The following is a 25,154-nucleotide window of genomic DNA, read 5'->3' as shown; positions in this document are numbered from 1 at the left end:
ACGGAGAGCACGTACCGACCCCATAGCGTACGGAGAGCACGTACCGACCTCATAGCGTACGGAGAGCACGTACCGACCCCATAGTGTACGGAGAGCACGTACCGACCCTATAGTGTACGGAGAGCACGTACCGACCCCATAGTGTACGGAGAGCACGTACCGACCCCATAGTGTACAGAGAGCACGTACCGACCCCATAGTGTACGGAGAGCACGTACCGACCGCATAGTGTACAGAGAGCATGTACCGACCCCATAGTGTACGGAGAGCACGTACCGACCCCATAGTGTACGGAGAGCACGTACCGACCCCATAGCGTACGGAGAGCACGTACCGACCCCATAGCGTACGGAGAGCACGTACCGACCCCATAGTGTACGGAGAGCACGTACCGACCCCATAGTGTACGGAGAGCACGTACCAACCCCATAGCGTACGGAGAGCACGTACCGACCCCAGAGTGTACGGAGAGCACGTACCGACCCCAGAGTGTACGGAGAGCACGTACCGACCCTATAGTATACGGAGAGCACGTACCGACCCCATAGTATACGGAGAGCACGTACCGACCGCATAGTGTACGGAGAGCACGTACCGACCCCATAGTGTACGGAGAGCACGTACCGACCTCATAGCGTACGGAGAGCACGTACCGACCCCATAGTGTACGGAGAGCACGTACCGACCCTATAGTATACGGAGAGCACGTACCGACCGCATAGTGTACAGAGAGCACGTACCGACCCCATAGTGTACGGAGAGCACGTACCGACCCCATAGTGTACGGAGAGCACGTACCGACCTCATAGCGTACGGAGAGCACGTACCGACCCCAGAGTGTACGGAGAGCACGTACCGACCCTATAGTATACGGAGAGCACGTACCGACCCCATAGTGTACGGAGAGCACGTACCGACCGCATAGTGTACTGAGAGCACGTACCGACCCCATAGTGTACGGAGAGCACGTACCGACCTCATAGCGTACGGAGAGCACGTACCGACCCCATAGTGTACGGAGAGCACGTACCGACCCTATAGTATACGGAGAGCACGTGCCGACCGCATAGTGTACAGAGAGCACGTACCGACCCCATAGTGTACGGAGAGCACGTACCGACCCCATAGTGTACGGAGAGCACGTACCGACCTCATAGCGTACGGAGAGCACGTACCGACCCTATAGTATACGGAGAGCACGTACCGACCGCATAGTGTACGGAGAGCACGTACCGACCCCATAGTGTACGGAGAGCACGTACCGACCGCATAGTGTACGGAGAGCACGTACCGACCCCATAGTGTACGGAGAGCACGTACCGACCCCATAGTGTACGGAGAGCACGTACCGACCGCATAGTGTACGGAGAGCACGTACCGACCCCATAGTGTACGGAGAGCACGTACCGACCCTATAGTGTACGGAGAGCACGTACCGACCCCAGAGTGTACGGAGAGCACATACCGACCCCATAGTGTACGGAGAGCACGTACCGACCCCAGGAGTGTACGGAGAGCACGTACCGACCTCATAGCGTACGGAGAGTACGTACCGACCTCATAGCGTACGGAGAGCACGTACCGACCCCATAGTGTACGGAGAGCACGTACCGACCCTATAGTATACGGAGAGCACGTACCAACCGCATAGTGTACAGAGAGCACGTACCGACCCCATAGTGTACGGAGAGCACGTACCGACCCCATAGTGTACGGAGAGCACGTACCGACCCTATAGTATACGGAGAGCACGTACCGACCGCATAGTGTACGGAGAGCACGTACCGACCCCATAGTGTACGGAGAGCACGTACCGACCCCATAGTGTACGGAGAGCACGTACCGACCCCATAGTGTACGGAGAGCACGTACCGACCCCATAGTGTACGGAGAGCGCGTACGGAGAGCACGTACCGACCCCATAGTGTACGGAGAGCACGTACCGACCGCATAGTGTACGGAGAGCACGTACCGACCTCATAGTGTACGGAGAGCACGTACCGACCCCATAGTGTACGGAGAGCACGTACCGACCCCATAGTGTACGGAGAGCACGTACCGACCCCATAGTGTACGGAGAGCACGTACCGACCCCATAGTGTACGGAGAGCACGTACCGACCCTATAGTATACGGAGAGCACGTACCGACCGCATAGTGTACGGAGAGCACGTACCGACCCCATAGTGTACGGAGAGCACGTACCGACCCCATAGTGTACGGAGAGCACGTACCGACCCCATAGTGTACGGAGAGCACGTACCGACCCCATAGTGTACGGAGAGCGCGTACGGAGAGCACGTACCGACCCCATAGTGTACGGAGAGCACGTACCGACCGCATAGTGTACGGAGAGCACGTACCGACCTCATAGTGTACGGAGAGCACGTACCGACCCCATAGTGTACGGAGAGCACGTACCGACCCCATAGTGTACGGAGAGCACGTACCGACCCCATAGTGTACGGAGAGCACGTACCGACCCCATAGTGTAGGGAGAGCACGTTCCGACCCCATAGTGTACGGAGAGCACGTACCGACCCCATAGTGTACGGAGAGCACGTACCGACCCCATAGTGTACGGAGAGCACGTACCGACCCTATAGTGTACGGAGAGCACGTACCGACCCCAGAGTGTACGGAGAGCACATACCGACCCCATAGTGTACGGAGAGCACGTACCGACCCCAGGAGTGTACGGAGAGCACGTACCGACCTCATAGCGTACGGAGAGTACGTACCGACCTCATAGCGTACGGAGAGCACGTACCGACCCCATAGTGTACGGAGAGCACGTACCGACCCTATAGTATACGGAGAGCACGTACCAACCGCATAGTGTACAGAGAGCACGTACCGACCCCATAGTGTACGGAGAGCACGTACCGACCCCATAGTGTACGGAGAGCACGTACCGACCCTATAGTATACGGAGAGCACGTACCGACCGCATAGTGTACGGAGAGCACGTACCGACCCCATAGTGTACGGAGAGCACGTACCGACCCCATAGTGTACGGAGAGCACGTACCGACCCCATAGTGTACGGAGAGCACGTACCGACCCTATAGTATACGGAGAGCACGTACCGACCGCATAGTGTACGGAGAGCACGTACCGACCCCATAGTGTACGGAGAGCACGTACCGACCCCATAGTGTACGGAGAGCACGTACCGACCCCATAGTGTACGGAGAGCACGTACCGACCCTATAGTATACGGAGAGCACGTACCAACCGCATAGTGTACAGAGAGCACGTACCGACCCCATAGCGTACGGAGAGCACGTACCGACCTCATAGCGTACGGAGAGCACGTACCGACCCCAGAGTGTACGGAGAGCACGTACTGACCCTATAGTATACGGAGAGCACGTACCGACCGCATAGTGTACGGAGAGCACGTACTGACCGCATAGTGTACGGAGAGCACGTACCGACCTCATAGTGTACGGAGAGCACGTACCGACCCCATAGTGTACGGAGAGCACGTACCGACCGCATAGTGTACGGAGAGCACGTACCGACCTCATAGTGTACGGAGAGCACGTACCGACCCCATAGTGTACGGAGAGCACGTACCGACCGCATAGTGTACGGAGAGCACGTACCGACCTCATAGTGTACGGAGAGCACGTACCGACCCCATAGTGTACGGAGAGCACGTACCGACCCCATAGTGTACGGAGAGCACGTACCGACCCCATAGTGTACGGAGAGCACGTACCGACCCCATAGTGTACGGAGAGCACGTACCGACCCCATAGTGTAGGGAGAGCACGTACCGACCCCATAGTGTACGGAGAGCACGTACCGACCCCATAGTGTACGGAGAGCACGTACCGACCCCATAGTGTACGGAGAGCACGTACCGACCCTATAGTGTACGGAGAGCACGTACCGACCTCATAGCGTACGGAGAGCACGTACCGACCCCATAGTGTACGGAGAGCACGTACCGACCCCAGAGTGTACGGAGAGTACGTACCGACCCCATAGTGTACGGAGAGCACGTACCGACCCCATAGTGTACGGAGAGCACGTACCGACCTCATAGCGTACGGAGAGTACGTACCGACCTCATAGCGTACGGAGAGCTTTGGTGAGGGTGGGCGCCCTCTTATGAACTCGCGCCTGGGAGCTTTCTAGGAAAGTTCCCACGATCTAGGAACAGCCAGCAGAGGGCGCCTCACCGCAAATGCAGGTAAATATAGGTCAATGACCTACTTTACCTACATTCTCCGGGGTTTTGCAGACATGAGCAACGTTGCATTAGCAAAGCTCGTGTCTGCAAAATATTTTAACCCCTTCAGATGGATTTACATCGTTGGACGTGACAGATCCTCGGAAGGTATGTATATTGTTGGTTTATTTTTATTTTTTTATTTACAGATCGAGGGTCTTCAGTGAGTGGATTGAGAGTAGAATAAATTAATACAACAACCTTTGTGATTTTTTCATTAAATTAATTTTTAATAATGTGTGTGTGTGTTTTTTTTAACCCTTTACTAGTATTGGATTAATAATGGATAGGTGTCAGAAGTGACGCCTCTCCATTATTAATTTGGCTTAATGTCACCTTACAATAGCAAGGTGGCATTATCCCTTCATTACCCCATATCCCACCGCTACACGGGAATGGGAAGAGAGTGACCAAGTGCCAGAATAGGCGCATCTTCCAGATGTGCCTTTTCTGGGGTGGCTGGGGGCAGATGTTTTTAGCCAGGGGGGGGCCAATAACCGTGGACCCTCTACAGGCTATTAATATCTGCCCTCAGTCACTGGCTTTACTACTCTGGCGGAGAATTGTGCGGGAGCCCACGCCAATTTTTTCCGCCATTTAACCCTTTAATTTACTAGCTAGAACGGCCAAATTTTGCATAGACACACTACTGACATTATTAGTGTGGAATATGCAAAAAAAAAATGGGGATATGAGATGGTTTACTGTATGTAAACCATGTCTCATATCATGTCGGGTTTAGGAAGGAGAAAGCAAAAGCCGGTAATTGAATTACCGGCTTTCTGCTATATCGCGATGGATGAAATATTAATATATATACATATATGTGTCTACTGACATATATATATATATATATATATATAGACAGTATATATGTTTGTTTGTTTTTTTAACACATGGATCCCTTGTATAGCCGTATGTCGGTTTTGCAAGCCTGCGATAAAAACACGCAGTACGGATGCCATACGGATTACATACGGAGGATGCCATGTGCAAAAAACGCTGAAACACCCTGCCTACGGAGGAGCTACGGACCACTATTTTGGGGACTTTTCAGCGTATTACGGCCGTATAAAACGGACCATATTTTTATACGCTGAGTGTGAAGCCGGCCTTAAGTAGTGATCCTGATATGAATTTTCACTGCAACTACACCAGCCACAACAAGTCTAAGATCTATTTAATGAATGCACTTCGCATTGAGAAATTTGGTGACAGACCTACATTAAAGCTCTATAATCACATAATGGGGCTCTCCATTAGTTGAACACCACTTTCTCAATTACTATATTCTGCCATGCAAAATAATAACAACCTGTCTGGTTCCGGGTCTCCCGGGGCTTGCATGACGTTATGTCATGTGAGCCCTGCAGCCAATCAGCGGCCGCTACTCTCTCACGTTCTTCATAAAAAGGTGACGTCCAGAGAAAGTTAGAGAGCAGAAGATATAGAACAACACCACAGAGGGAGTAGAGGCAGTTTAATTTTACATGGCCGAATATACAGTACCTTGAAAAAGCATTCCTACCCCATGCACTTTTCCACATTTTACATTACATCCACAAACGTTAAAGTATTTTATTTGGGATTTTATGTGATATGTCAAACACAAAGTAGCAAGTATTTGTCAAGTTTAAAGCCTCAGTCACACGTCAGTATTTTTGATCAGTATTTCATCAGTACTTGTATGCCAAAACTAGGAGTGTCCCCAAAACAGAGAACAGGTGTCAATTTTTCAATGATCGTTTTTCTCTGTAAATTGCACTGCTGTCTTTGGCATACAAACACTGATGCAAAAATACTGACATGTGAATGGGGCCTAAGGGAAATTAATGCTAAATGGTTTTCTCAATATTTAAAAAATATAAATCTGAAAATTGTGACGTGCATTTGTATTCAGCCCCCTGTAGTCTGTAAATAAAATCCTGAGTGACCAATTGCCTCTAGAAGTCACATAATAAATGAATTGAGTCCACCTGTGTGTAATTTATTCTCAGTATAACAACAGCTGCTCTAAAGGTACCGTCACACTGAACAATATCGCTAGCGATCCGTGACGTTGCAGCGTCCTGGATAGCGATATCGTTCAGTTTGACAGGCAGCGGCAATCAGGATCCTGCTGTGCCATCGTTGGTCGGAGCAGAAAGTCCAGAACTTTATTTAGTCGCTGGATCTCCCGCAGACATCGCTGAATCGTCGTGCGTGACGCCGATTCAGCGATATCTTCACTGGTAACCAGGGTAAACATCGGGTTACTAAGCGCAGGACCGCGCTTAGTAATCCGATGTTTACCCTGGTTACCAGCGTAAACGTAAAAAAAACTAAACACTACATACTTACATTCCGGTGTCTGTCCCCTGGCTCTGTGACGTCACCGCTCTGCTTTACGGCCGGCCGGCGCTGACAGTGCAGGAAAGCACAGTGCCGGGGGACAGACACCGGAATGTAAGTATGTAGTGTTTGGTTTTTTTTACGTTTACGCTGGTAACCAGGGTAAACATCGGGTTGCTAAGCGCGGCCCTGCGCTAATTAACCTGATGTTTACCCTGGTTACCAGGGGATTTCTCATAGTTGGTCGCTGGAGAGCTGTCTGTGTTCTTGAGAAAGCTAACAGAATGCTGGAGTGAAACGCGCGTCGGGGGTGTCGCACAAATGTATCTATTGCCTGCACCTGGGTAAGACGAATTTTTAGGAGACTACCTTTACTGCGTTCTTTACGCTATGTGCACTTACGGTACCGGCAGTATGGCAGGTCTTCTATAGCGTGTTCTGGACTTTGGACCGCAAACTTGATAAGCACTGTTTGCAAGCCGCATAGAGGTCCATATTTCGGACCATAGACATAGTATTTTGATTTGTACACTTTATATAGGTCTATAGGCTATTTATGGACATTGCTATTCCTCTGTACTACTACTATGTGATGCATTTCTCAGTACAGTGCGGGTGTAGGGGATGGTCTTTAGTGTCCTTATTTTAGTGTGTGTTTGTAAGTGTATTTTCATTGTCTTAATAAAATTTTGTACTTTTTAAATTTTGCATTTTGAAACGCTCCTTTTTTCTCCTGAATGACTTGATTGCTATTTTGGAGCAGGATTTGGTAGTGCCCAGGACATGGTTTTTGGACACTCTGCATTATGAGTCTGGGTTTATGTATTTTCACTATAGGTGCCTGCAGGGCAGGCTTCTGAATTCTCACAGCGCATGCACTGTACTCTTTTATTATTCTCCCTTGGACAAGTATATGATTTGTATACTTCTGGCCACCTTCTGACTAGACGTGCCCAGCCTCGCTCAGTTCATCTTCATTGATTGGGGCCACACATGTCTAGTCGGCACCAGTGGCGTAGGAAGGGGGGTGCGGGGGGGGCGGTCCGCCCCGGGCGGCACAATGCTGGGGGCGGTCGGCGCTGCAGGAGAAGAAGATAAAAAAAAAAAAAAAAAAAGACGCCCCTTTAAATCTTCGGGCGGCGCCGTCCGCCGCCACGACCAGGGCCAGCTCCCCCCACCCCCGGGTCCCGCCCCCCGCTCTAATACTCACCTCTCCTGGTTCCTGCGGCTTCAGCGTCCTCTGACTCTGCGACGTCTCAGAGCAGAGGGCGCGATGACGTCACTACTGTGCGCGCCGCTCTGCCTCTCTGTCCTGAGCGTCGCAGAGCCGGAGAGACGCTGACTGCACCGGACCTGCGCTGGGAACGGGAGAGGTGAGGATTTTACTTTTTTTTTTTTTTTCTTTATGTCTGACTGTCTGGGGCTGGGGCAATGCTGGAGACCATGGGGCAGATTGCTGGACACACTGGGGCAGTACTGGAGACCATGGGGCAGAATGCTGGACACACTGGGGCAATACAGGAGACCATGGGGCAGATTGCTGGACACACTGGGGCAATACAGGAGACTATGGGGCAGATTGCTGGACACACTGGGGCAATACAGGAGACCATGGGGCAGATTGCTGGACACACTGGGGCAATACAGGAGACTATGGGGCAGATTGCTGGACACACTGGGGCAATACAGGAGACCATGGAGCAGATTGCTGGACACACTGGGGCAATACAGGAGACCATGGGGCAGATTGCTGGACACACTGGGGCAATACAGGAGACTATGGGGCAGATTGCTGGACACACTGGGGCAATACTGGAGACCATGGGGCAGAATGCTGGACACACTGGGGCAATACTGGAGACCATGGGGCAGAATGCTGGACACACTGGGGCAGTACAGGAGACTATGGGGCAGAATGCTGGATACACTGAATACTGGAGACCCTGGGGCAGAATGCTGGACACACTGGGGCAATACAGGAGACCATGGGGCAGATTGCTGGACACACTGGGGCAATACTGGAGACCCTGGGGCAGATTGCTGGACACACTGGGGCAATACTGGAGACCCTGGGGCAGATTTCTGGACAGATTGAGGCAATGCTGGAGACCCTGGGGCAGACTTCTGGACACACTGGGGCAATACTGGAGACCCTGGGGCAGATTTCTGGACAGATTGAGGCAATGCTGGAGACCCTGGGGCAGACTTCTGGACACACTGGGGCAATGCTGGACACTGGGGCAGATTGCTGGACACACTGGGGGTAATATACTGGACACACTGGGGCAATGCTGGACACTGGGGGTAATATGCTGGACACACTGGGGCAGACTGCTGGACACACTGGGGAAAGGCTGGACACTGGGGCAGATTGCTGGACACACTGAGGGCAGATTGCTGGACACACTGAGGGCAGATTGCTGGACACACTGGGGGTAATATGCTGGACATACTGGGGCAGATTGCTGGACACACTGGGGGTAATATGCTGGACACACTGGGGCAGATTGCTGGACAACATGGGGGTAATATGCTGGACACACTGGGGCAGATTGCTGGACAACATGGGGGTAATATGCTGGACACACTGGGGGCAGGACTTGAGGCATGGGCAGAATGTAGATACGGGGCATGATTGGAGACACGGGGCAGGATTGGATCATGGGGCAGGACGGATACGATGGAGGCTGGTGGGGCAGGATGGGGAGATCATATGGGGTAGAATGGATACTCATGAGGGCAGGATACGACAACATATGGCTGGAGCCAGGAATGAGATAAACGGGGCCAGGGTGGGGAATATTATTACCATAGGGGATAATTAAGGGATATTGTTACTGCAGTGATGTATTTATTTTATTTTTTGAGTATACTGTTTTAAATGGGGGGGCGGTCCTGTTACTGTGCAGAGTGACACTATATCACCTTTTTTTCTTCATGTGGTGTAATGTAGAAGTTGTGAAAAATTAAGTAATGTGTTCTGCAAGCGGAGCTCGAGATAACTGTGTTATTTCCTGCAGAAACGAGTCCTGGCTGGAAGGAATGATGGCGGTCTGTGCTGGATGAAAGATGAAGGACTTCACCTAGAGACGTCACTGGTGAGTCAGTGTTACCTATACACGGACACTATACACTGTATACTATATAGAGGTCCTGTGTATAATGTCACCAGCGATCTCTGTATTACCTCTACACAGACACTGCATACTAAGTACAGATCTACTGTGAATGCTGGCACTTATGGTGATAGTATTGTGGGTTTTTTTTATTACTGATCAGTATTGTAGTATTCAGTCACTATGTGGTGGTAATATGTGGTCTGGAAATGGTGCGGTGGTATTTGTCCCTTGTATGTAGTATTATTCGGTCACTATGTGGCCTGGTCATGGTGTGGTGGTATTAAGTCACAGGTGTGGCATGTGGGGGTGACACCATTAGGCCCAGTTTAAGTTCTACAAAACAGGAAAACCATTTTTGGTAACCTTTGTGTGTATTGGGATGGGGGGGGGGGCGCCAAACTCGGGAACAGCCCCGGGCGGCAAAAGCTCTAGCTACGCCTCTGGTCGGCACGTGACTGAATGTATGCAAATCACCGGCACGAGAGAATCCTGACAGCGTGCAGAGCGCACTGTGAGAATTCAGAAGTCTGCAGTCACATAGAATGACTACAGACTGATCACTGAAGCAAAGAAAAAAGAAGCCACTGTACAAATATTTGCATACCACCCATAATAGATATCAAAAAGGAACAACTTTATTGGTAACACAATAATTAAAAACAATTAAAAACAATACAAAAAAATACTCCCCCCATCAAGTCCATAGAAGAATAACTGCTGCAAAAAAAGACATGAAAACATGCTTGATGGTACTCATGAAACAACACCATGAAATAACATACTGCAAGAATGAGTCAGGAACCGAATACTAATAGGTAGAGCGCCCTAATATAAAGAGCATATACCCCAGTAACCCCCAAACAAGGGGGGGAGGGGAAGTGAAAACACAACCCACTCCTGTAAGTACCCCTAGTAGACCAAGATAAATTCAGGGTCTGACACAGTGATCACTGTAGCATATGATAATGCAACACACCCCCTGCTATCCGTAAGCAGGGGTGAAAGGCCAGGAAAATCCCGTACGGAACCCCAACCCAAAAAACACAGTGAGTGGACGGTTACTATACGATCACCTACAATGAGGATAGTAACCAAGCAGCCAAATGGAAAGCAGGACCGACAGGCGGGAGATCCCAACGCGTGTCGCGGTTACAAGGACCGCTTCGTCAGGGGAAGTGCTTACCATAATGAGAAACCTCCTTATATACAGAAACCGGTGATCAGTAGACGCCAACATGTGCGCCGCCATGGGCCGGAAGTAACATGGCCAGAAAGCAGGGAGTGAAGACTAGGGTTGAGCGAAACGGGTCGTTCATTTTCAAAAGTCGCCGACTTTTGGCAAAGTCGGGTTTCATGAAACCCGATCCGACCCCTGTGCGGGGTCGGCCATGCGGTACGCGACTTTCGCGCCAAAGTCGCGTTTCAATGACGCGAAAAGCGCCATTTCTCAGCCAATGAAGGTAAACGCAGAGTGTGGGCAGCGTGATGACATAGGTCCTGGTCCCCACCATCTTAGAGAAGGGCATTGCAGTGATTGGCTTGCTGTCTGCGGCGTCACAGGGGCTATAAAGGGGCGTTCCCGCCGACCGCCATGTTACTGCTGCTGATCTGAGCTTAGGGAGAGGTTGCTGCCGCTTCGTCAGAAGCAGGGATAGCGTTAGGCAGGGTCCATTAACCACCAAACCGCTTGTGCTGTAGCGATTTCCACTGCCCAACACCACCTTCGGTGTGCAGGGACAGTGGAAGCTACATTTTTTTTTTTTCCCCCTCAGCGCTGTAGCTCATTGGGCTGCCCTAGAAGGCTCCCTGATAGCTGCATTGCTGTGTGTACGCCGCTGTGCAAACCAACTGCTTTTTTCAAAGCACAAATCCTCTTGTTCCTTCCTTTCTGCACAGCTATCTTTTTTGTTTGTACACACTTTTTATTTAATTTGTGCATCAGTCCACTCCTTATTGCTGCCTGCCATACCTGGCTAAGATTACTGCAGGGAGATAGTAATTGAAGGACACTCCCTGATTTTTTTTTTTTTTTGTGGGAGATTAAGATTGGCATTTCTGCTAGAGTGCCATCCCTGTCTGTGTCATCTCTCACTCAGTGGGCCATAGAAAGCCTATTTATTTTTTTGCTTGATTTTGGTTCTAAAATCTACCTGAAAAAATCACTACATCAATCAGTGGGAGAAAAATATTGGCCTCAGGGCTTGTGTGCCACTCCTGACTCCTGTGTGCATCATCACTCACTCGGTGGGCCATAGAAAGCCCATTTTTTTTTTTTTTTTTGCTTTATTTGGGTTCTAAATTCTACCTGAAAAAATCAATAAATCAATCAGTGGGAGATTAATATTGGCCTTTGGGCTTGTGTGCCAGTCCTAAGCGTGCCATCTCTCTCTCTCAGATAGTGGGCCATAGAAAGCCTATTTATTTATTTTTTATTGGGTTTATAAATTTTCCCTGGAACCAAAAAAAAAAAAGTGGGAGATTAATATTGGCCTCTGGGCTTGTGTGCCAGTCCTGAGCGTGCCATCTCTCTCACAAATAGTGGGACATAGAAAGCCTATTTATTTTTTTGCTTGATTTGGGTTCTAAAATGTACCTGAAAAAATCACTACATCAATCAGTGGGAGAAAAATATTGGCCTCAGGGCTTGTGTGCCACTCCTGACTCCTGTGTGCATCATCACTCACTCAGTGGGCCATAGAAAGCCCTTTTTTTTTTTTTTTGCTTTATTTGGGTTCTAAATTCTACCTGAAAAAATCAATAAATCAATCAGTGGGAGATAAATATTGGCCTTTGGGCTTGTGTGCCAGTCCTAAGCGTGCCATCTCTCTCTCTCAGATAGTGGGCCATAGAAAGCCTATTTATTTTTATTTTTTTTTATTGGGTTTATAAATTTTCTCTGGAAAAAAAAAAAAAGTGGGAGATTAATATTGGCCTCTGGGCTTGTGTGCCAGTCCTGAGCGTGCCATCTCTCTCACAAATAGTGGGCCATAGAAAGCCTATTTATTTATTTTTTTTTTGTTTTATAAATTCTCCCTTAAAAAAAAAGGGAGATTAATATTGGCCTTTGGGCTTGTGTGCCAGTCCTAAGCGTGCCATCTCTCTCTGTCTCTCAGATAGTGGGCCATAGAAAGCCTATTTATTATTTTTTTTATTGGGTTTATAAATTTTCCCTGGAACAAAAAAAAAAAAGTGGGAGATAAATATTGGCCTCTGGGCTTGTGTGCCACTCCTGACTCCTGTGTGCGTCATCTCTCACTCAGTGGGCCATAGAAAGCCTTTTTTTGTTTTATTTGTTTTCTAAATTCTCCCTGAAAAAATCATTTTATTTTATTTGGTTTCTAAATTCTTCCTGAAAAAATCATTTTATTCTATTATTTTTTTTTCCTAAAGTCTCCCTGAAAAAAAAAAAAAAAAAAAAATCAGTGGGAGATTAATATTGCCCTTTCTGCTTGTGTGCCAGTCTTGACTCCTGGGTGTGCCATCTCTCTCTCTCTCTCTCCAATTGTGGGCCATAGAAAGCCTATTATTTTTTTAGCTTGATTTGGGTTCCAAAATCTACCTGAAAAAATCACTACATCAATCAGTGGGAGATAAATATTGGCCTCTGGGCTTGTGTGCCACTCCTGACTCCTGTGTGCGTCATCTCTCACTCAGTGGGCCATAGAAAGCCTTTTTTTGTTTTATTTGTTTTCTAAATTCTCCCTGAAAAAATCATTTTATTTTATTTGGTTTCTAAATTCTTCCTGAAAAAATAATTTTATTCTATTATTTTTTTTTCCTAAAGTCTCCCTGAAAAAAAAAAAAAAAAAATCAGTGGGAGATTAATATTGCCCTTTCTGCTTGTGTGCCAGTCTTGACACCTGGGTGTGCCATCTCTCTCTCTCTCTCCAATTGTGGGCCATAGAAAGCCTATTATTTTTTTAGCTTGATTTGGGTTCCAAAATCTACCTGAAAAAATCACTACATCAATCAGTGGGAGATAAATATTGGCCTCTGGGCTTGTGTGCCACTCCTGACTCCTGTGTGCGTCATCTCTCACTCAGTGGGCCATAGAAAGCCTTTTTTTGTTTTATTTGTTTTCTAAATTCTCCCTGAAAAAATCATTTTATTTTATTTGGTTTCTAAATTCTTCCTGAAAAAATCATTTTATTCTATTATTTTTTTTTCCTAAAGTCTCCCTGAAAAAAAAAAAAAATCAAATCAGTGGGAGATTAATATTTACATTTGTGCTTCAGTGACAGTCCTGCGTGTGTGGCATCTCTCTCATTTGTTGCCACCGACAACAGAGTGTGTAACATTGTGCCTGATTTTCGTTGTGGTATCACTCACCTGTAAAGGGGTAGCTAAATCATACTGAAGTTATAGCTCACCGTGTAATTTGTGTGACAGCAACAAATACCGTTAGTTTGTTTACGTTTTTAAAACAATGAGGAAGTATGGTGGAAGAGGTCATGGCCGGGGGCGTTCATTGTCAGCTGGTAATGAGGGTAGTGGTAGTGGTGGAGCATCAGCTGGTCGTGGGAAAAAAAATATTGCACCTAAGTCTGGAGCTGTGGAGCCAGGTTCGTCGTCAGGCTACACAAGGCCTCGAACGCTCCCTTTTCTGGGAGTAGGAAAACCGCTTTTAAAGCCGGAGCAGCAAGAGCAAGTTTTGGCTTATCTTGCTGACTCAGCCTCTAGCTCTTTTGCCTCCTCTCGTGAAACTGGTAAATGTCAAAGCAGCGCGTCGTTAGTGGATGTTCACGGTCAGGGACAAGTCGCTTCCTTGTCCTCTTCAGCAAAAACAACAACAGAGAAGAATGCAGCAGGCGACACAACGGGTTACTCCATGGAGCTCTTTACACATACCGTCCCTGGCTTAGAAAGTGAAGCAGTTAACAGTCCATGCCCATTACAAGTTGAATCTGACATGGAGTGCACTGATGCACAGCCACAGCCAGACTACTATGCTGGTCCTTTGACTCAGACCACAACATTGCCCTCGCAGGGTAATGATCAAGAATCAGACCCTGATGAGACTATGTTGCCCCATCACGAACGCTATACCACCGACCGACACGGTGACACAGACGAAGTTGCACACGAGCTACAAGAAGAGGTAATAGATGACCCAGTTCTTGACCCCGATTGGCAGCCATTGGGGGAACAGGGTGCAGGCGGCAGCAGTTCTGAAGCGGAGGAGGAGGGGCCGCAGCAGGCATCAACATCGCAACAGGTTCCATCTGCCGGGCCCGTATCTTGCCCAAAACGCGTGGCAAAGCCAAAACCTGTTGGAGGACAGCGTGGCCATCCGGTTAAAGCTCAGTCTGCAATGCCTGAAAAGGTATCTGATGCTAGAAAGAGTGCAGTCTGGCATTTTTTTAAACAACATCCAATTGATCAGCGCAAAGTCATCTGTCAAAAATGTTCAACTACCTTAAGCAGAGGACAGAATCTGAAAAGTCTCAATACAAGTTGCATGCATAGACATTTAACCACCATGCATTTGCAAGCCTGGACTAACTACCAAACGTCCCTTAAGGTTGTAGCACCCTCGGCCAATGAAGCTAGTCAGCAACGCAACATCCCTTCCGGCAGTGTAGGGCCACCATTTTCCGCACCACCTGCAGTATCTGTGCAGGTTTCTTTGCCAGGCCAAAGCAGTCAGGGTCAGGGAATCACCAGTTTCGTAGTAGGAAACACTGCATCTAGGGCACCGGCGGCAACAATACCATCTCCCACCGTCTCTCAGTCTGCCATGTCCACCGGCACCCCCGCTAGTTCCACGATCTCCAGCTCTCCAGTCCAGCTCACCCTACATGAGACTATGGTTAGAAAAAGGAAGTACTTAGCCTCGCATCCGCGTACACAGGGTTTGAACGCACACATAGCTAGACTAATCTCGTTAGAGATGATGCCCTACCGGTTAGTTGAAAGCTGTACCACGCTACGAGCTACCCAGTCGACACTTTTTTTTCCAGAAAAGCCATCCCAGCCCTCCACCAGCATGTTAAAGAGCGCATCGTCCATGCACTCAGGCAATCTGTGAGCACAAAGGTGCACCTGACAACAGATGCATGGACCAGTAGGCATGGCCAGGGACGTTACGTGTCCATCACGGCACACCAGTGGCGTAGCTAGAGCTTTTGCCGCCCGGGGCTGTTCCCGAGTTTGGCGCCCCCCCCCCCCCATGCGCGGACGGAACTCCGCCCCCACCTCCCCGCACCTTACAATGGGGCAGCGGATGCGCCGGAGACATGCATCCGCTGCCTCCGTTGTGCAAAGCGTTAAACGCTAGCGTCGGAATCTCTCCCCGACGCATTGCGACGGGGAGATTCCGACGCCAGTGTGAAAGTAGCCAGCCTAAGGCTACTTTCACACTGGCGTTTTTTTTAATACGTCGCAATGCGTCGTTTAGGGGAAAAAACGCATCCTGCAAAGTTGTTTGCAGGATGCGGTTTTGCCCCATAGAGTAACATTAGCGACGCATTGCGACGTACGGTATTGACACACGTCGCAACCGTCGTGCGACGGTTGTGCCGTGTTGTGGCGGACCGCCGGGAGCAAAAAACGTTAAATGTAACGTTTTTTGCTGCCGACGGACCGCTTTTTCAGACTGTTCATGCGTGGCCAGAACTCTCCGCCCCCACCTCCCCGCACCTCACAATGGGGCAGCGGATGCGTCGGAGAAATGCATCCGCTGCACCCGTTGTGCGGCGCATCAAACGCTAGCGTCGGAATCTCGGCCCGATGCAATGCGACGGGCCGAATCCGACGCTAGTGTGAAAGTAGCCTTAGTGTTGCACTGGTCACAACATACAATATACATTTAGACAGTACCATAAGGAAGTGGTACATAAACCCTAGATGCCTGGTCCTCTCTAAAGTCACAAACCAATATTAAATTCCACATAAAAACTGTGCTTAAAAATACCTGTTAGGGACTGCAGCTGCGCAGCATGCCTGAGAGTCTGCTGCTCTGAATGAATCTGATCCGAATCTGATGTGATCTGTAGCTGCCTGCTGCTGCTGTGCATGGAGAGATCCCCAGGACCCCAGCGCAGCGAGTCTGCCTCTGATGATCTGACTGAATGAATCTTCTGATCCGATTCGAATCCGATGTGATGTGATCTGTTACTGTAGCTGCTGCTGCTGTGCAGCCAGTCAGAGATCCCCAGCGTTAGCCTTCCTGGAATCGCTGCAGTGGCAGCCGCCTCAGGAGATGTGAAAGTGAAAGTTAAAGTGAAAGTTAGGGCCGGCGGGTAATAATAAGATGCGAACACACGGGCACACGGCTTCAAGAAAATGGCCGCCGCGATCTCCAGCTGCATCCCGCGGCCATTTTCCTGAAGCCCCGGGAAGCACTACCATCATCTGCGCACGCGCGGCCTCCGTAAGATGGCTGCCGCCGCCCCACCAGCAAATGGTATAGCGCTCTCTCTCTCATCTTCTTCTTCAGCCACCGCCGGCCCACCCCCCGCATTGTGCCGCCCCTGCATTGTGCCGCCCGGGGCGGCCCGCCCCCCCCCGCACCCCCCTTCCTACGCCACTGCGGCACACTGGGTAAATGTGGTGGATGCAGGGTCCACAGGGGACAGCAAGTTTGGGACAGTTCTGCCTAGCCCACGGTCTAGGAAACAATTGGCTGTAGCCGTTCGCACCCCCTCCTCCTCCTCTTCGTCCTCCTGCAGAAGCGAGAGCTCGTCCACAGACCGCAGTCGCACAACCACTCCATCCGCAGCTGCCACTGTTGCACACCAGGTCTCCCATTATGGGGCAGCTACTGGCAAACGTCAGCAGGCTGTATTGGCTATGAAGTGTTTGGGCGACAACAGACACACCGCGGAAGTTCTGTCCGAGTTCTTGCAGAAAGAAACGCAGTCGTGGCTGGGCACTGTAGATCTTGAGGCAGGCAAGGTAGTGAGTGATAACGGAAGGAATTTCATGGCTGCCATCTCCCTTTCCCAACTGAAACACATTCCTTGCCTGGCTCACACCTTAAACCTGGTGGTGCAGTGCTTCCTGAAAAGTTATCCGGGGTTATCCGACCTGCTCCTCAAAGTGCGTGGACTTTGCTCACATATCCGCCGTTCGCCCGTACACTCCAGCCGTATGCAGACCTATCAGCGTTCTTTGAACCTTCCCCAGCATCGCCTAATCATAGACGTTGCAACAAGGTGGAACTCAACACTGCACATGCTTCAGAAACTGTGTGAACAGAGGCGGGCTGTTATGTTTTTGTGGGAGGATACACATACACGGGCAGGCAGTAGGATGGCAGACATGGAGTTGTCAGGTGTGCAGTGGTCGAAGATTCAAGACATGTGTCAAGTCCTTCAGTGTTTTGAGGAATGCACACGGCTGGTTAGTGCAGACAACGCCATAATAAGCATGAGCATCCCCCTAATGCGTCTGCTGATGCAAAGTTTGACGCACATAAAGGATCAGGCGTCTGCAGCTGAGGAAGAGGAAAGCCTTGATGACAGTCAGCCATTGTCTGGCCAGGGCAGTGTACAGGACGAGGTAGCGGGCGAAGAGGAGGAGGAGGACGAGGAGCATGATGGGGATGATTATATTTTTAATGAGGAAGCTTTTCCGGGGCCACTGGAAATTGGTGGCGCGGCAAGGCCGGGTTCTGGTTTTTTGAGGGACACAAGTGACGTGGATTTGCCTGAAACTGCCCCTCAACCAAGCACAACCGCAGATTTGAGAACTGGAACTTTGGCCCACATGGCGGATTATGCCTTACGTATCCTCAAAAGGGACACACGCATAACTAAAATGATGAATGATGACGATTACTGGTTGGCCTGCCTCCTTGATCCTCGCTATAAAGGCAAATTGCAAAATATAATGCCACATGAGAACTTGGAACTAATATTAGCAACCAAACAATCAACTCTTGTTGACCGTTTGCTTCTGGCATTCCCTGCACACAGCGCCCGTGATCGTTCTCACACGAGCTGCAGGGGCCAGCAGACCAGAGGAGTTAGAGGGGCAGAAATCAGAAGTGGCGTTGGCCAGAGGGGTTTTCTGACCAGGTTGTGGAGTGATTTTGCTATGACCGCAGACAGGACAGGTACTGCAGCATCAATTCAAAGTGACAGGAGACAACATTTGTCCAGTATGGTTACAAACTATTTTTCATCCCTTATCGATGTTCTCCCTCAGCCGTCATTCCCATTTGATTACTGGTCATCAAAATTAGACACCTGGCCAGAATTGGCAGAATATGCATTGCAGGAGCTTGCTTGCCCGGCAGCTAGTGTCCTATCAGAAAGAGTATTCAGTGCTGCAGGTTCAATACTAACAGAAAAAAGGACTCGTCTGGCTACCCAAAATGTAGATGATCTAACCTTCATTAACCCCTTCCCGACCCATGACGCCACGTAGGCGTCATGAAAGTCGGTGCCAATCCGACCCATGACGCCTATGCGGCGTCATGGAAAGATCGCGTCCCTGCAGATCCGGTGAAAGGGTTAACTCCCATTTCACCCGATCTGCAGGGACAGGGGGAGTGGTAGTTTAGCCCAGGGGGGGTGGCTTCACCCCCTCGTGGCTACGATCACTCTGATTGGCTGTTGAAAGTGAAACTGCCAATCAGAGCAATTTGTAATATTTCACCTATTATAACTGGTGAAATATTACAATCCAGCCATGGCCGATGCTGAAATATCATCGGCCATGGCTGGAAATACTAATGTGCCCCCACCCCACCCCACCGATCGCCCCCCCAGCCCCCCGATCTGGCCGGTACACTGCTCCGGCTCCCCTCCGTCCAGTGCTCCGCTCCCCCCCGTGCTCTTGTCCGCTCCCCCCATGCTCCAATCACCCCCCCGTGCTCCAATCACCCCCCCTGCACTCCGATCCACCCCCCCGGTGCTCCGTTCCACCCCCCCGTGCTCCATTCCAGCCCCCCCGTGCTCCGTTCCACGCCCCCCGTGCTCTGTTCCTCCCCTCCCGCGCTCCGATTCCCCCCCCCCGTGCTCCGATCCCCCCCCCCGTGGTCTCCCCCCACCCCATCATACTTACCGATCCAGCCGGGGTCCCGTCCGTCTTCTCCCTGGGCGCCGCCATCTTCCAAAATGGCGGGCGCATGCGCAGTGCGCTCGCCGAATCTGCCGGCCGGCAGATTCGTTCCAAAGTGCATTTTGATCACTGAGATAGATTATATCTCAGTGATCAAAATAAAAAAAATAATAAATGACCCCCCCCCCCCCCTTTGTCACCTCCATAGGTAGGGACAATAAAAAAATAAAGAAATTTTTTTTTTCCACTAATGTTAGAATAGGGGTAGGGTTAGGGGTAGGGTTAGGGGTAGGGGTAGGGTTAGGGGTAGGGGTAGGGTTAGGGGTAGGGTTAGGGTTAGGGTTAGGGTTAGGGCTAGGGTTAGGGCTAGGGTTAGGGGTAGGGTTAGGGTTAGGGGTAGGGTTAGGGTTAGGGGTAGGGTTAGGGTTTCGGTATGTGCACACGTATTCTGGTTCTCTGCGGATTTTTCCGCTGCGGATTTGATAAATCCGCAGTGCTAAACCGCTGCGGATTTACCGCGTTTTTTTCTGCGCATTTCACTGCGGTTTTACAACTGCGATTTTCTATTGGAGCAGTTGTAAAACCGCTGCGGAATCCGCACAAAGAAGTGACATGCTGCGAAATGTAAACCGCTGCGTTTCCGTGCAGTTTTTCCGCAGCATGTGTACAGCGATTTTTGTTTCCCGTAGGTTTACATTGAACTGTAAACTCATGGGAAACTGCTGCGGATCCGCAGCGTTTTCCGCAGCGTGTGCACATACCTTTAGAATTAGGCTATGTGCCCACACTGCGGATTGGCCGCTGCGGATTCGCAGCAGTGTTCCATCAGGTTTACAGTACCATGTAAACATATGAAAAACCAAATCCGCTGTGCCCATGGTGCGGAAAATACCGAGCGGAAACGCTGCGTTGTATTTTCCGCAGCATGTCAATTCTTTGTGCGGATTCCGCAGCGTTTTACACCTGTTCCTCAATAGGAATCCGCAGGTGAAATCCGCACAAAAAACACTGGAAATCCGCGGAAAATCCGCAGGTAAAACGCAGTGCCTTTTACCCGCGGATTTTTCAAAAATGGTGCGGAAATATCTCACACGAATCCGCAACGTGGGCACATAGCCTTAGGGTTAGGGTTGGAATTAGGGTTGTGGTTAGGGGTGTGATTAGGATTATGGCTACAGTTGGGATTAGGGTTAGGGGTGTGTTGGGGTTAGTGTTGGAGGTAGAATTGAGGGGTTACCACTGTTTAGGCACATCAGGGGTCTCCAAACGCAACATGGCGCCACCATTGATTCCAGCCAATCTCGTATTCAAAAAGTCAAATGGTGCTCCCTCACTTCCGAGCCCTGACGTGTGCCCAAACAGTGGTTTACCCCCACATATGGGGTACCAGCATACTCAGGACAAACTGCGCAACAATTACTGGGGTCCAATTTCTCCTGTTACCCTTGTGAATCTAAAAAAATGCTTGCTAAAACATAATTTTTGAGGAAAGAAAAATGATTTTTTATTTTCACGGCTCTGCGTTGTAAACGTCTGTGAAGCACTTGGGGATTCAAAGTGCTCACCACATATCTAGATAAGTTCCTTGGGGGGTCTAGTTTCTAAAATGGGGTCACTTGTGGGGGTTTCTACTGTTTAGGCACACCAGGGGCTCTGCAAACGCAACGTGACACCCGCAGACCATTCCATCAAAGTCTGCATTTCAAAAGTCACTACTTCCCTTCTGAGCCCCGACGTGTGCCCAAACAGTGGTTTACCCCCACATATGGGGTATCACCGTACTCAGGAGAAACTGGACAACAAATATTGGGGTCAAATTTCTCCTGTTATCCTTGGGAAAATTAAAAAATTCTGGGCTAAATAATTATTTTTGAGGAAAGAAAACGTATTTATTATTTTCACGGCTCTGCATTATAAACTTCTATGAAGCGCTTGGGGGTTCAAAGTGCTCACCACACATCTAGATAAGTTCCTTTCGGGGTCTAGTTTCCAAAATGGGGTCACTTGTGGGGGGTTTCTACTGTTTAGGCACATCAGGGGCTCTGCAAACGCAACGTGACGCCCACAGAGCATTCCATCAAAGTCTGCATTTCAAAACGTCACTACTTCACTTCCAAGCCTCGGCATGTGCCCAAACAGTGGTTTACCCCCACATATGGGGTATCAGCGTACTCAGGAGAAACTGGACAACAACTTTTGGGGTCCAATTTCTTCTGTAACCCTTGGGAAAATAAAAAATTCTGGGCTAAATAATTATTTTTGAGGAAAGAAAACGTATTTATTATTTTCACGGCTCTGCATTATAAACTTCTATGAAGCACTTGGGGGTTCAAAGTGCTCACCACACATCTAGATAAGTTCCTTTGGGGGTCTAGTTTCCAAAATGGGGTCACTTGTGGGGGGTTTCTACTGTTAAGCCACATCAGGGGCTCTGCAAACGCAACGTGACGCCCACAGAGCAGTCCATCAAAGTCTGCATTTCAAAACGTCACTACTTCACTTCCGAGCCCCGGCATGTGCCCAAACAGTGATTTACCCCCACATATGGGGTATCAGCGTACTCAGGAGAAACTGGACAACAACTTTAGGGGTCAAATTTCTCCTGTTACCCTTGGGAAAATAAAAAATTGCAGGCTAAAAGATCATTTTTGAGAAAATATTTTTTTTTTTTAATTTTCATGGCTCTGCGTTATAAACTTTTGTGAAGCACTTGGGGGTTCAAAGTCCTCACCACACATCTAGATTAGTTCCTTTGGGGGTCTAGTTTCCAAAATGGTGTCATTTCTGGGGGATCTCCAATGTTTAGGCACACAGGGGCTCTCCAAACGTGATATGGTGTCCGCTAATGATTGGAGCTAATTTTCCATTTAAAAAGCCAAATGGCGTGCCATCCCTTCCGAGCCCTGCCGTGCGCCCAAACAGTGGTTTATCCCCACATATGGGGTATCAGCGTACTCAGGACAAACTTGACAACAATATTTGGGGTCCAATTTCTCCTATTATCCTTGGCAAAATAGGAAATTCCAGGCTAAAAAATCATTTTTGAGGAAAGAAAAATTATTTTTTATTTTCATGGCTCTGCGTTATAAACTTCTGTGAAGCACCTGGGGGTTTCAAGTGCTCAATATGCATCTAGATAAGTTCCTTGGGGGGTCTAGTTTCCAAAATGGGGTCACTTGTGGGGGAGCTCCAATGTTTAGGCACACAGGGGCTCTCCAAACACGACATGGTGTCCGCTAACAATTGGAGCTAATTTTCCATTCAAAAAGTCAAATGGCGCGCCTTCCCTTCCGAGCCCTGCCGAGTGCCCAAACAGTGGTTTACCCCCACATGTGAGGTATCGACGTACTCGGGAGAAATTGCCCAACAAATTTTATGATCCATTTTATCCTACTGCCCATGTGAAAATGAAAAAATTGAGGCGAAAAGAATTTTTTTGTGAAAAAAAAGTACTTTTTCATTTTTACAGATCAATTTGTGAAGCACCTGAGGGTTTAAAGTGCTCACTAGGCATCTAAATAAGTTCCTTGGGGGGTCTAGTTTCCAAAATGGGGTCACTTGTGGGGGAGCGCCAATGTTTAGGCACACAGGAGCTATCCAAACGCGACATGGTGTCCGCTAACGATGGAAATAATTTTTCATTCAAAAAGTCAAATGGCGCTCCTTCCCTTCCGAGCCTTACCATGTGCCCAAACAGTGGTTTACCCCCACATGTGAGGTATTGGTGTACTCAGGAGAAATTGCCCAACACATTTTAGGATCCATTTTATCCTGTTGCCCATGTGAAAATGAAAAAATTGAGGCTAAAAGAATTTTTTTGTGAAAAAAAAGTACTTTTTCATTTTTACGGATCAATTTGTGAAGCACCTGGGGGTTCAAAGTGCTCACTATGCATCTAGATAAGTTCCTTAGGGCGTCTAGTTTCCAAAATGGGGTCACTTGTGGGGGAGCTCCAATTTTTAGGCACACGGGGGCTCTCCAAACGGGACATGGTGTCCGCTAAAGAGTGGAGCCAATTTTTGATTCAAAAAGTCAAATGGCGCTCCTTCCCTTCCAAGCCCTGCCGTGCGCCCAAACAGTGGTTTACCCCCACATATGAGGTATCAGCGTACTCAGGACAAATTGGACAACAACTTTTGTGGTTCAGTTTCTCCTTTTACCATTGGGAAAATAAAAAAATTGTTGCTAAAAGATAATTTTTGTGACTAAAAAGTTAAATGTTCATTTTTTCCTTCCATGTTGCTTCTGCTGCTGTGAAGCACCTGAAGGGTTAATAAACTTCTTGAATGTGGTTTTGAGTACCTTGAGGGGTGCAGTTTTTAGAATGGTGTCACTTTTGGGTATTTTCAGCCATATAGACCCCTCAAACTGACTTCAAATGTGAGGTGGTCCCTAAAAAAAATGGTTTTGTAAATTTCGTTGTAAAAATGACAAATCGCTGGTCAAATTTTAACCCTTATAACTTCCTAACAAAAAAAAATTTTGTTTACAAAATTGTGCTGATGTAAAGTATGTAAAGTAAACATGTGGGAAATGTTATTTATTAACTATTTTGTGTCACATATCTCTCTGGTTTAACAGAATAAAAATTCAAAATGTGAAAATTGCGAAATTTTCAAAATTTTCGCCAAATTTCCGTTTTTATCACAAATAAATGCAGAATTTATTGACCTAAATAAACCACTAACATGAAGCCCAATATGTCACGAAAAAACAATCTCAGTAGTGTATAATAGCCATGATCCGTCAAACTCAATCTGACAGGTGCCCCGCCCCTATCAAAGTGTATCAAAATGTGTAACCCCTCCCCTCCCCTTGTCTGACGGCTGGTATCCAGCTGTCCCTCCTTGTTTGATTTCCCCTTTTGATATAGTTTAATATAGTTTAATTTGTTGTAGTTTTGATATTATTCCCGTATTTTGTGGAATAACACATGTTTATAATTATAGCCTAGTCGTGTATTTATTTTACACGTGGTTTATAACACCTTTCTCATTTGTTTTATAATAGATTTTATACGTAGCCCCGAGTTTGATTCTGTAAGCTTTTGTTTTATTCACAGTGTATTCATATAGTGGAGAACTTAAAGCTGTTTATATGTGTCTCTACTGAACACTATGGTGAACATTAACTAAATGTTTATTTTCACAAACAGAGAATCTGCTGTGGGTATTTGCAGTGTATTCATATAGTGGAGAACTTAAAGCTGTCTATTTGTTTTTGTAAATGGTGAACACTAACTAAATGGTGAACATTACCTAAATGTTTAGGTTAACTGCGGTTCAGAGGTTTATAACACCTAGGTCAATTGTTGTTGTATTTGCGTACCCAATAAATGTTTATTTTCACAAGCAGAAGAGGCAGCTTTTCTGTTTGTACATGTATTGTACCTGAAGGTTATTGCGGGTCATGTGCCCAGGCATTGGTTTTTTATAACGCCGAATGTTTGATATT

At 48.4% G+C, this 25,154-nt stretch overlaps 2 protein-coding genes across 2 annotated transcripts in view; one reads left to right on the top strand and one right to left on the bottom strand.

The window, feature by feature from the left end:
• Nucleotides 1-16,903, bottom strand: part of UGDH (UDP-glucose 6-dehydrogenase) — a 47,565-nt gene extending 30,662 nt beyond the window's left edge. Inside the window, exon 1 of the mRNA XM_069744581.1 lies at nt 16,606-16,903. The gene's annotated coding sequence lies outside the window, so the exon portion shown is untranslated. The remainder of the gene's footprint in view (nt 1-16,605) is intronic.
• Nucleotides 1-25,154, top strand: part of LIAS (lipoic acid synthetase) — a 196,097-nt gene that overhangs the window by 103,407 nt on the left and 67,536 nt on the right. The window lies entirely within an intron of this gene.

The sequence above is a fragment of the Ranitomeya imitator genome, chromosome 1 (assembly GCF_032444005.1).
Source record: "Ranitomeya imitator isolate aRanImi1 chromosome 1, aRanImi1.pri, whole genome shotgun sequence".
Lineage (NCBI taxonomy): Eukaryota > Metazoa > Chordata > Amphibia > Anura > Dendrobatidae > Ranitomeya > Ranitomeya imitator.
This window is presented reverse-complemented; position numbering and strand designations above follow the sequence as displayed.